The sequence below is a fragment of the Typopeltis vanoorti genome, chromosome 11 (genome assembly GCF_054136105.1).
Source record: "Typopeltis vanoorti isolate ZY-2024b chromosome 11, IOZ_Tvanoo_1.0, whole genome shotgun sequence".
Lineage (NCBI taxonomy): Eukaryota > Metazoa > Arthropoda > Arachnida > Uropygi > Thelyphonidae > Typopeltis > Typopeltis vanoorti.
Genome location: NC_143559.1, coordinates 25385252 through 25398123, shown reverse-complemented (window position 1 = coordinate 25398123; position 12872 = coordinate 25385252).

Below are 12872 nucleotides of genomic sequence, written 5' to 3'. Positions count from 1 at the left end.
CAGATGGCATCAATGGCAATATCATATTAAAAACGAGGATATTAGGAAAGAACTTGATATTGTCAGCATCCAGGAATGTGTTAACAGAGCTAATCTCAAGTGGTATGGTCACTTAAACATAAGGAAAGATTAGCAAAACAAATGTTCTCTGCCAGGTTGGCAGGAAACGACCCAGAGGAACACCAAGATATAGATGGATTGATACGATATAAAGTGCCTTAGACGATAGAAATATAAGATCTGATAATGTTGGAGTCTTGACAAATAAGAGATTAATTTGGAGGAAAATTGTAGATAGAAGTTAGTAATGATGTAATTTTTTCATGTAGTACTATCATATCCTGTACACCCCCTTGAGGGTGTACAGGATATGATAGTACTAGATGAAATTTGATGATGATGATAAATTTACATATGCAAAAAAATTGATAATGCCATAAATTTGTGCAAGTACGATTGGCTAAATATTACTTTTTTTTTTGGTAGGAAGAACATATTGTTGCATAAATCACCCTTTATGCATTGGATTAGTTACGTTATTTTATTTGTTAGTTTATTTGTGTTATTTTATTTTAATGGTATTGATTACAACATAGAATGATATGAGAATAATTAATATTTATTAACTTATTATCTGATGTTTTACTGGTATTTTATATAGCATCTTCAGAGCACAAGAACAGTTTATTAGAGTACATGATACAACAACAATTTGGTATAACAGTGGGACTAGGTTCTTTTTTAAATTGTACTGCACAACACAAGGAACTAAAGTTGGCACCATCTAGTTTGGAAAAAGAAAGCAAGTATTAATTAGATCTTAAAATGGCTATCTCCTAGATTTTTGGCACATTTATACAGCCATACTTGTCGAAGTTTGGAGTATTTTTTAAAGCTGCTGTTGATTCAAAAACAATCTGATTTATAATGACGTCTGTGTAGCACTTTTGTTTTCTTCCATTTGATCCTGTGTGAAGGGGTATCCAAGGTAGGGTCTGCTAGATCCAACTTGCCATAATGATAGTGTTGAATGTGTGTTTTTTATGTTCACCAAGGCACATGTCAACAGTTCCTCCTGTCTGTTCATAGTAAACCAGGTCACAAGAACAGGGCACTTCATAAACTAATGGCTGTGATAAAGATGAGAGTTTAAAATAAATTAAAGATGCCAAGAAATTATATTCTTGGTTTCATCCTTTATCCAAGTGTAAGCAAACGAAGGTTTGTGCATGAAGTAACTTCAGTAGAATTTGAGGAAAGAGCAAAGCTAATAATGATAAGTACCTGCTAGATTTCTGCTCAGGACATCAACTTTATTACTAACACCATGTTCCAACATAAAAATGTGCACAAATCGCATGGAAATAAGATGCAAGAAATAAGCTAAGTCTCATTGACTGTTATAGTTGATAGTGATGTTTTCCTACTGGTTTAGGACACAAGAGTATGCAGGAGATTCGAAATAGGAAGTGATCACTATATCATTCTTTTTCAAAATGAAAAAGTTTGAAAACGAACCAATTCTTGCAGATTCAGTGGCAAAACCCTAAAGAAAACTTTTATTGATTCAGCTAGAGAGGTATGTGGTGAGGTAATCTGCAAGGATGGGAAAATCAGAACTCCATGGTGGACTCAAGAAGTAAAAGAGGCAGTCAAGGTAAACAAGACAGTAAGAAAGCAAAGCATTGCATAAAATTAGCTAAACAAAAGTCATGGAATGACTTTGGTAGGAACATTTATTCTAATACTTTCCTGAAATAAATATCAGGAAGGTGTTAGAATATTCTGGAGGCTATTGAAAAAGCTCAGAAATGGAGGAAAGAGTACTGTGAAAGGAATTAGAGAGGATAAAGAGGACATGAAAACTGAGGATAAATATATTCTTTAATAAATTTAGTTTAATCCTTTACCCAAGTGTAAGCAAACAAAGTTTGCAACTGAAGTAACTTCAGGACTGAGGCAACTCATAGCAAAGGTGGACCAAGCTCTCATCACTCCTTCTCTTAGTATCTCCCTTAATGCAAAGCACATCTCCTTGCAGATATGTATAATGCTATGCATTAAGGGAAGGGCCACTACCTTTCCCTTAAAGATTAAATTAAATTTATTACAGTCTAACCAAGTGGGAAAAAACTTCCAACAAAAAAATATATTCTGGGTGTATGGAGTAATTACTTTGACTCAGGAAGCAAAAAGATTGCTAAATGAAACAAGCAGTGACATCTACAGTGGCTACAGTGCATAATTCAGAAGGCCTTGTCAGAGGGTCGAATTCCAGATGATTGGAGTAGAGTGATCATAGTATCCATCTATAAAAATGGGAGTCAAGCAGAATGTGAGAATTACAGAGGAATTTCTCTACTGAGTGTTACTGGTAAGATTTATGCAAGTATTCTTGAGAAATGGCTAAGAAATATTGTGGAGGAAAAGCTTGGAGAAGAACAAGCTGGGTTCTGGCCAAATACAGGTTATCAGGATCAGATTTTCATTTTAAGACAAATAGTTGAGAAATCATGGGAATATAACATGGATCTGTATTTTAGTTTTGGAGATCTGGAAAAGACATATGACAAGATGCCAGGAGGAAAGCTGTTCAAAATGCTCCATTTCTATGGTTTTAATGGAAATTATATTAAGCAATGTGAAGGAAAGTAGTATTATACCTGATATCAAAATTGGAGATGTTAATCTTAGCTCTTTACTTTATGAAGATGATGTTATGCCCCAAAATAAATCCAGGACAAGTCTGTAGGATTCCCTGACTAAACTGAATGATTCTTGTAGCAAATTTGTTATGAAAATCAGCATTAAAACAAAAAAGATTATGAAAATAAGCAGAAACGTTGAAAACATCAACTGCATCCTGAATGGAGAGCCTATAGAACACGTAAAACATTTGAGCTGTTCAGGCACAATTCTTAGTGAAGATGGCAAATTAAATTTGGTAATAAACAACAGAATAAATTTATGCGGAATAAGAGAGAGAGAGATTAGTCAAAACACCAAACTAACTGTATACAAGACAGTGTTCAAACCAAGGGTATGACAATGGGGCAAATATGAGAGGGAAAAAATATTGGCTCCAAAATTTGCTTTTAAACAAAAATCCTCGAGCTTTTTATGTGCCATGTGCTGCTCATACTCTAAATTTAATCATTAACGATGCAGCCAAAGTGAATGCAGATACAATTAGTTTCTTTGCAATTATTCAAGAACTATATAATTTCTTTTCATTCTCTTACAAATGTTGGGCAATCCTTTTGAAGTTCGTAAGAAATTAACATTGAAACAGCCATCAGAAACTCACTGGGAGAGTAAAATTAATGCAATCCGCCCTCTACGATATCAGTTACGAGAAATTTACGATGCACTTTTTGAAATTTTAAATAATGAAAATTTTAACAAAGAAACTCAGCATGAAGCACAAACATTATGTGCTAAAATCAAGCACTACAAATTTATTTGCTCTCTTATAACTGGGCATGATTTACTTAAAAGAATAAGCCCTGTGAGTAAAATGCTTCAAGACAAAAATATGAACATTACACTTGCTTTAGAATCTGTCGAAAACTTAAAAATATTTAAATATTTTTAAGTTTTATTTAAATTGAATGTGATAGGTATAGTGTGTTCAGGAATGACAGAGAGAATAAATTGAGAAAAAATATTTAAATTGAATGTGATGGGTATAGTGTGTTCAGGAATGACAGAGAGAATAAAATGGGGGGAGGAGTATTGTTGATGATAGCTGATGAGCTCCAGCCAAGGAGAATAGAAGTTGAATTGCAGGATAGAGAAAAGAGCACATTTGAGGCCATATGGTGTGAGATTGTGGCTAGCAGAACTAAATATACAATTGGGTGCTGCTATAGACCAGGTGATGGAAAAGATGGTGGTGACAGTATGCACAAGCAAATAGAAGAAATGGGTGGAAGGAGGGTGATTATTATGGGAAATTTCAACTATGGTCGCATTGATTGGAGTGAGGAGAGGACACACAGGAGGAAGGAACTGGATTTTATGCGGTTATTAAGGGATAACTATCTGCGACAGCATGTAATGGAAAATACTAGGGGTCAGAGAGTGCTTGACCTAGTAATTACATCTGAGGATTTGGCTGTAACAAATATGACCACATTGCCACCAATCGGTGAGAGTGATCATAGGGTCTTAACTTGGGAGGTGGCTAAAGGTGTAGAATTTTCAATTAAGACAGGGTACATGTGGAATTATCGGGCTGGAAAGTATGACAAGCTTAGGAGTTTGATTGGTTCAGTGCCATGGCATGTACAACTGCAAGGACTAGAAGTTGATAGTGCATGGGAGGTAGTTAAGAAGTGCTTGCATGAAGCAATGGCTGACTGTATACCTAGAGTCCGAATAATAAATCAAGTAGGGGTTAAATGGATGAATAACACCATTAAGCTTGAGTTGCAAAAAAAGAAACAACTATGGAGGGAATTTAAGGAGAAGGGTGACCAGCAGGCACATGAACGGTATAAAGCGCATGCCAGAAGGGTGACGAGTGTGGTAAGAAAAGCAAAAAAGGATTACGAAAGAACATTGGCAATGCAGGCTAAAGAGAATCCTAAACAGTTTTTTAGATTATGTAGCAAGTAAAAGAAAAAATGTACATGGCAGATTGATTTTAAAGAATGCCAATGGTAGGGAGGTAACTGAATCAGTTGAGATAGTTGAGTTACTGAGTGAGCACTTTGCAAAAGTATATCATCCAGGTGGTGACATTGCAGAAACGAATAAACCAGTAGATTATATGGGAATTGTGGTTAATGAAGTGGAGGTGAGTAGTCTATTGCCTAACCTCAATGTCAATACATCTGTGGGATTGGATGGTATACCAGCTCGTGTTGTACGAGAAGCAGCTAAAGAATTGTCAGTACCCTTGACCATTTTGTTTAATTTGAGTCTCGGGTCTGGGTTAGTCCCGAGCGGGTGGAAAGAGGGGAAAATAGTTCCACTGCATAAAGGTGGTTCCAAGACTGCTGTTGTAAATTACCGACCAATTAGCATATCAGGAATCATTGTCAAGGTCTTGGAGAAATTAGTCAAGAAAAGAATACAGGATTGGATAGATGAAAATGGGATATTGTATGGGGGACAACATGGTTTTGTGAAGGGTAGATCATGCCTCAGTAACTTGCTCACGTTTTATAACACAGTGACGGCTGAACTGGATAGGGGTAATGGGTTTACAGTGATACTACTGGACCTTGCCAAGGCCTTTGATAGGATACCACATGGAACCCTAATCAGTAAACTGGAGCAGATGGGTATAGATATAGGGTTGGTGAGATGGATGGTTGAAGGAGAGATATCAAAGAGTGGTTTATTCAGGAGTGGAGTCTAAAAGACGTCTTGTGACTAGTGGAGTGCCACAGGGCTCTGTTCTTGGACCACTGCTTTTCAATTTGTTCATGAATGATATTGGAAAGGATCTGAGAGGAAGTGTTCACTTGTTTGCTGATGATGCAAAGTTGGGTAGAGCAATTATAAGTACACAGGATGTCAGAATTTTACAGGATGATTTGGATAGTTTGGAGGACTGGGCTAGGAAAATTGGATGTCAATTTAATGTGGCAAAGTGTAAGGTTATGCACTTTGGGGTGAAAAGAATAGCAGCAGTATATCGCATTGGTGGAACCATACTCCAGGAGATTGATGAGGCCAGGGATTTGGGAGTGTCGGTGGATAGGGAGTTGAAGTTTAGGGGGCACATTGCAAAAGTAACTAAAACAGCTCACCAAATCACTTGGCTTCTGAAAAATACTTTAACATGCAGAGACAAACAAGTTGTTGTTCCTCTGTATCGAGCCTTGATAAGACCCCATCTGGACTTCTGTGCCCAGCTATGGCCACCAGGGTTTCTTCGTGATGGGGAGGAAGTGGAGAGGGTCCAGAGACGAGTGACCAAGATGATAGCAGGTCTGTGGAATGAACCTTAAGAGAATAGGTTGAAGATTTGTGGGTTGCAGAAATTGGACGATAGGTGAAGGAGGGGTGATATGATTGAGACATTCAAATTACTGAAGGGTTTTTATAAGATTGATCCAGAAGATATTTTTGAAAATATGACTGGTGGTGGGAGGACAAGGGGGCCATGCATGGAAGCTGGGCAAGAGCGTGGTTGACAAGGGTGTTAGAGCTAGGTTCTTTACTTGGAGAGTGGTAAATGAGTGGAATAAGCTTCCAGAGTCTGTTGTGGGTGCTACGACCGTGAATGAGTTCAACGCAAGATATGATAGATACTGTGTGAATGTTGAATAGTTGTTCTTGACATGATGTTAGGGCCTCCCTCGATGAGTCTGTCGACTCCTTGGAGTTTCCCGGAACAACAATAATAATAATAATAATAAATATAAGGAGCTAATAAGCTTCATTTCGGCAACAAAAACATTATTTAAATTAAGGGGATATTAAATCCCACATTGTTTTAAAACCGAATAAGAAACTCAAAGATTGGAATCAGAGAGTTTCTTGCCAAATATAGTGTAGTAAACTATAAAGTATCGGCGATCACTAAGCGTCCGCTAAATGCAAGTGACCCTAGCACGTAGTGCAATACCGGAAATCTCGCAGCAAAGTCGGTAAAGTTCTGATCACTATTCTTAGGTATTTTCCATAATGTAAAAACACATTTCCTAGGAAATGTATGCTGTTATTACATTATGGTGGGGAGGTCACTACCCAGACCAGTTTCAGCCTTTTTTGAGGCTTCATCAGTGAGTAGCTAGACCAAGTTAATACCAAAGTGTATAGCGAAAAGAACTTATACTCTGCTATACGAGTTTCCAAACAGGTGCAACCATTAAGTTACTTAAATATAAGGAGCTAATAAGCTTCATTTCGGCAACAAAAACATTATTTAAATTAAGGGGATATTAAATCCCACATTGTTTTAAAACCGAATAAGAAACTCAAAGATTGGAATCAGAGAGTTTCTTGCCGAATATAGTGTAGTAAACTATAAAATATCGGCGATCACTAAGCGTCCGCTAAATGCAAGTGACTCTAGCACGTAGTGCAATACCGGAAATCTCGCAGCAAAGTCGGTAAAGTTCTGATCACTATTCTTAGGTATTTTCCATAATGTAAAAACACAATTCCTAGGAAATGTATGCTGTTATTACATTATGGTGGGGAGGTCACTACCCAGACCGGTTTCAGCCTTTTTTGAGGCTTCATCAGTGAGTAGCTAGACCAAGTTAATACCAAAGTGTATAGCGAAAAGAATTTATACTCTGCTATACGAGTTTCCAAACAGGTGCAACCATTAAGTTACTTAAATATAAGGAGCTAATAAGCTTCTTGTGTTTTTACATTATGGAAAATACCTAAGAATAGTGATCAGAACTTTACCAACTTTGCTGCGAGATTTCCGGTATTGCACTACGTGCTAGGGTCACTTGCATTTAGCGGACGCTTAATGATTGCCGATACTTTATAGTTTACTACACTATATTCGGCAAGAAACTCTCTGATTCCAATCTTTGAGTTTCTTATTCGGTTTTAAAACAATGTGGGATTTAATATCCCTTTAAAAATATTCTTACAAGAGTATCGATCAGACACAAATTTTAAAGAAGTTCTAAAACGGCAAAAGAGCTTAGTGAAGAGGTGGATGGAGAACAAGAATTTAAAACTGGTACGGAAGTTTGACGACGAAAGAAGACACGACAATTTAACTCCAAGCATCATGACGAAACGCCACAATCGCCAGAAGATAAATTTACAGCGAATGTGTTTTATACACTTCTAGACGTTGCAATGTGTTCGTTAATAGAACGTTTTGAACAACTAAAGACATATGATAATTTCAATTTCTTGTATAGATTACTACAAATTAATAACGATTTACGAAAAAATTGTGATGATTTAGAGATTCTCATGAAGGATGGCAGCAATAAAGACTAAGTTATGTGCTTTCCGGGATATTTTTCGGAAGGATAATTTAAATATTCAAAACCCTTTCGATACTCTTAATTTTATTGTGTCCAATAATTTATCTTTCCCTAACTTTTCAATTGCTTGAAGAATACTATTAACCGTACCTTAGTGTAGTGAGCGGTGAACGTTCCTTTTCCCAAGTTGAAATTGATTAAAACCTGCTTAAGAACAAGTATGTCACAAAAAAGGGTTGTTAGTTTGGCGTTAATAGCTATTGAAAATGATATATGTGCAGAATTAGACGTTAAGACCATTATTTCTAATTTTATGCATATGAAATCAAAAACCCTAACATTTTAATTTAAAATAATTTCATGTATATTTATGTAATATACATGAAATTTATTTATTTCATGTATTAATTTATTTTCTGTTATTCTGTAAAGATGTTATTTTTTGAATACTTATAGTAAATGTTCTAATTATTTCTGAATTCTTTTCTTATTTTCTCATCTTGAGTTTCTTTTATTTTCCTAAAAGACAGTTCCACTTATAAAAATTATTAAAAATTTTTTACAAGTTACTAAGAATTTAGTAACTTGTAAAATGCAAGAATTTTTTAACTTTAGTTCAAATAAATTTTAACTTTAATTAAAATTAATTTTAATTTTGTTAGCGATTCGGGTCGGTGAGAAGGCTATATTCAACGATTAAAGTGAGGTGGCTTTATCAAAATTTGCTTTAACTTTTGAGAATTTTTTGAGTATTCGAGTTTTTAACGATTATCCTGCTTAGTCAACACCCGCGGTTTGTTACATTTAGCGAACCAACGTGTGGCTGTTCTGTCAAAATTTATTTAAGAAATTTGAAAAAATTAAAATTTTTATTATCGTAAAAGAACCACACACACGCCCGGATTACAGGGGCGCTTAGATATACATTGCATACAGGCGGCAAAGACCCTAGCGCTGGCTCTGGTTGTCACAGTGGTTTTTAAATTGCTATAATTGTACAACATGAATTTTGTGAATAATAATAACTTTTTATTTTTCTAGAGAGTTTCATCCAGACATATCAGCTGTGGAATTTCCAAAAAATGTACATGACTATAGAAAACAAACTGTTGAAGGTGATCATGGTAGTGCAGGTAATAATTATAACGAGATATCTACTCTATAATATAAAACGATAAACCTTTTTTTTGTAGCGTTTTTTGTCAAATTATTTGAAAAGTTTTGAAACTCAGGGCTATCCTGAGTGTCGAGTCTTCAAAATTCGAGCCATCAGAATTCATTTTCCATATTGTATGCGCCAGGAGGTCGGAACCCCCCTTTCAAGTCTTCAAAATTAGTCATCTGAATTCAAAGAGAACCGGCCTACCAGTATGGAACTCGGGGGCCTACCAGTAAGGAATAGAGAAGACTGGAGGAAGTTCCTGCTCAAGAGAAGACTCAACCCGTCTTAGACGGAAGAGAAAAAGAGAATATATGTGTATGTATGTATGTGTGTGTGTGTGTATATATATATATATAAAGAGATTTAATGACTAAAACCGAGAATAATTGTAAGGCTTTAATGATATAAAACACTACTAGTTTCGGCTTTTGACAGCCTTCTTCAGGCATCTTCTAAAAATAGGAAATAGCAATAAAAACACTAAAGTTTAAAACTGAGAAGCACAGGAAAATTGCAGTACATAATTGACATGAAAAAATGTTGTATTTACATTTAAGTTGTTCTTTCAAACGTGGCATTGTTTGTTGAGTGCGTGCTTACAGACTCTCGTGAACGCCAGTACTGATAACAATATCTGGCTGATAACGTTAAGCAAAGGATATAAAAAATTGCATCATTTATTTCAATTTATTGTTATGAGCATTGTTTAATTTAATTTATTGTTATAAACAACTTAAAGCAACAGCATAAAATTTATTTTAAAAACTTATCTAGTGTTGTCTGTTGTAAATGAGGAACGGGGAAACACCATACAAAATCTTCTCTTCTTCTTCTTCACACATCAGATGTAGTATCTGTTGTGACCAAGACTTTATCTTCTTTAATAGTACCTTTTAATCTTATTCTAGGTCTTCCTGTTTTTCTTTTATTCTTTGGTTTCCTACTATAGACTTGTTTTATTATTCTATTATCACTTCTTCTTTCCCCATGTTCAATCCATTTTATTCTTCAGGTTGCTACCCAATTGTTTATTGCTTGTATTTCACACTGTTTTCTTATATCTATTTTTTATTTTATCTAATATAGTTTTATTTACTATTTTTCTTAATATATTCATTCACCTGTGTTTAACATTTGTCTTATTTTCCTAATATCTGGTCTTGTTTCTGCATTATATGTCATAATAGGCCTGGTTACTGCTTTATAAATTCTGGGTTTTGTCTCTACTCTAAGATGTTATTTTTCCATATTGTTTCATTCAAGCATCCTGGTATTCTTGCATCTTTTGCAACTAGTTCTCTGACTTCTAGATGTCCTTCCTTCCCATTTCAGTTGTATACCTAAATAGTTGTAATTCGTTATTTGTTCATTAATAGTACCTTCCAATTCTAATTTGCATCTTTGTGGTTCTTGTGATATTGTCATACATTTTGTTTTAGTTTTTGATATCTTCATATTATACAATTTTGCTGCTTTATTAAAAAATGTATGTAGTAATATTTGTAGCTGAGTTTCATTTTCTGCAATTAATAGTACATCATCATAACATATAGTTCTTATTATTCTATTGTTTATTTTTACTCCTATATTTTATATTTTATTAACTTTTTGTATTATTTCATCCGTTATTATATTGAATATTGTTGGACTTAAAGAGTCTCCTTGTCTAATGCCATTACTAATTTGTACCTCCACATAAAATAAATAAATAAAAATTATTATTACCACCATTATTACATGTCATGGAAGCAAGTCTCTGAGACTTGTTTCCATGACATTGCTACCAAATGCAAAGCATCAAGAAGGGAAACCTTTTTTACAATTGCACTTGCATCAGAGTGGTCTTTCATATAATCAAATTCAGCTATAATTCTTGCACGAACTTCCTTGGGATAATAAGTTTTGAAAGCTCGTATGATGCCTTGATCACATGGGTGAATTAACGATGTAGTGTTTGAAGGCAAGAAAATTACTTTAATGTTCTTTAACATAAATTATTTATGTGTGCATTGCAGTTGTCTACTAACAAGACAGTTTTTCACTTTAATTTAAGATTGCACATAACTAACCAATTGTTGAAAATGTCATTAGCCATCCAAGCATTTATAGTAGAACAATAGTCAACAGGCAAACTTTTGACACCTTTAAAACACCAAGGATTTTTACTTTTTTTTAATCACTAGGAGCTCTTGTTTCTCTCCTTTCATATTAGCACAACAAAGAACTGTCACTGGCTCTTTTGAAGATTTAAATCCTTTATTACAGTACTTTCATTTTTAAAGAAATAGGTATGCTCAGACATTGCACGAAAATAGTCCTGTTTTGTCTGCATTGTGAATATCCTCGGAAGAATATTCAGCAATAATTTTTAGTCACTCGGTCTTAATCCATGCATCAGTTGATAAAAAAAATCAGCACTTTTTTTCTTCACCATGAATACACTTGTACACAATATTCTCTCACTTTTCCCACCTGTTAAATCACCTATCAGTTGTGGTGAAATTTTCTTTGCCAATTGTTTTTGCAAGTTCTGCTTTTTGACACATCAAGGGCCCATTAATTGAAGCATTCTTTTCAGGAACATTACTAAACCAAATGTTTAATGCTGATTCATCTTGAGTATCCTTACCAGATCGGGCTCTCTTCCGATCCATGTTCTCATTAGTAAGAGCTGAAGTTTCAATAGTTGATGTGTTTTTTAACATCTTATACAAGAGTTAGTTGTGAAATTTTTAAATGTACAGCTGCACTATGCTGACTCATTTTGGGCAACTTATCATAGCACTCCAAAATTCTTTGCTTTTCTTGAAAAGATAAATGTTTACACTTTTTATTTGCTTCTGCCATAATGCTAAGGGCTGTTTTAACCAGCATTTAGTCAAATCCACTTACTGAAAAAAAAGCATGAAAATAAACTTGAAAAATCACAATTAGACTGTATTTATATCCCCTTCCCCTGCATTTGCCTGGAACATTTAAGATTTGGAGAAATTACAATTAAAAAAAGATTAAGATTACCCACCTGCATTTGCCTGGAAGATATAAGATTTACAGAAGAATAAGATTAAAGGAAGATTAACAAAAAAGTCAGATTTCCACAAATGTTCTTTGTCAAAGTTTCTTCTGATTAACCCTTATTTCGTAGAATTCTGAGATGCAAAAGGCTAAACATTCGAGGATTTTGATAACAACCAGAACTTTGATTATAATAGATGGATTATTTTAAATTCATTTTAAACAGTGTGTTTTGGGACCAACTGATTTTGATAACAATAGATGATTGATAATATTATCTGCAATCACAATAAGTGGATTCTACTGTTTCTGTGTGTGTATATATAAATACTTTTTTTTTATAGTCCAATTAGTTTTAATCCATAAATACGTGACTGTATACGTAGAGGGATTCCAATTTAAGCATGTGCGCTAATGTTTTTTTGAATGTAGTTCCTATTCTTGTCTGATAATTGTACTGGCAATGTTTTATGATATGTAAGACAAAATATTTACTTATTAAAAATTTATCTACAGTAGCATACATGTTATTTTATAGTTATTGCCTTATAGAGAAGAATAATAACCACCTTCCCTGCATATTGGCATATTATGAAACATCCAAGTTAAGCTTAATAACATGATTTTCATTTTGCATTTTCATTTTTATAATTTCATACACTTATAAATAAAAATAAATCAAGTAATGCTTTTTATTCCTCACAAGGAGTAAATTTAGGTGAGGCCATTTAGTCTTAAATGGCTTTTGTTCTATTTCCTGTTATTTCGATTTCCTT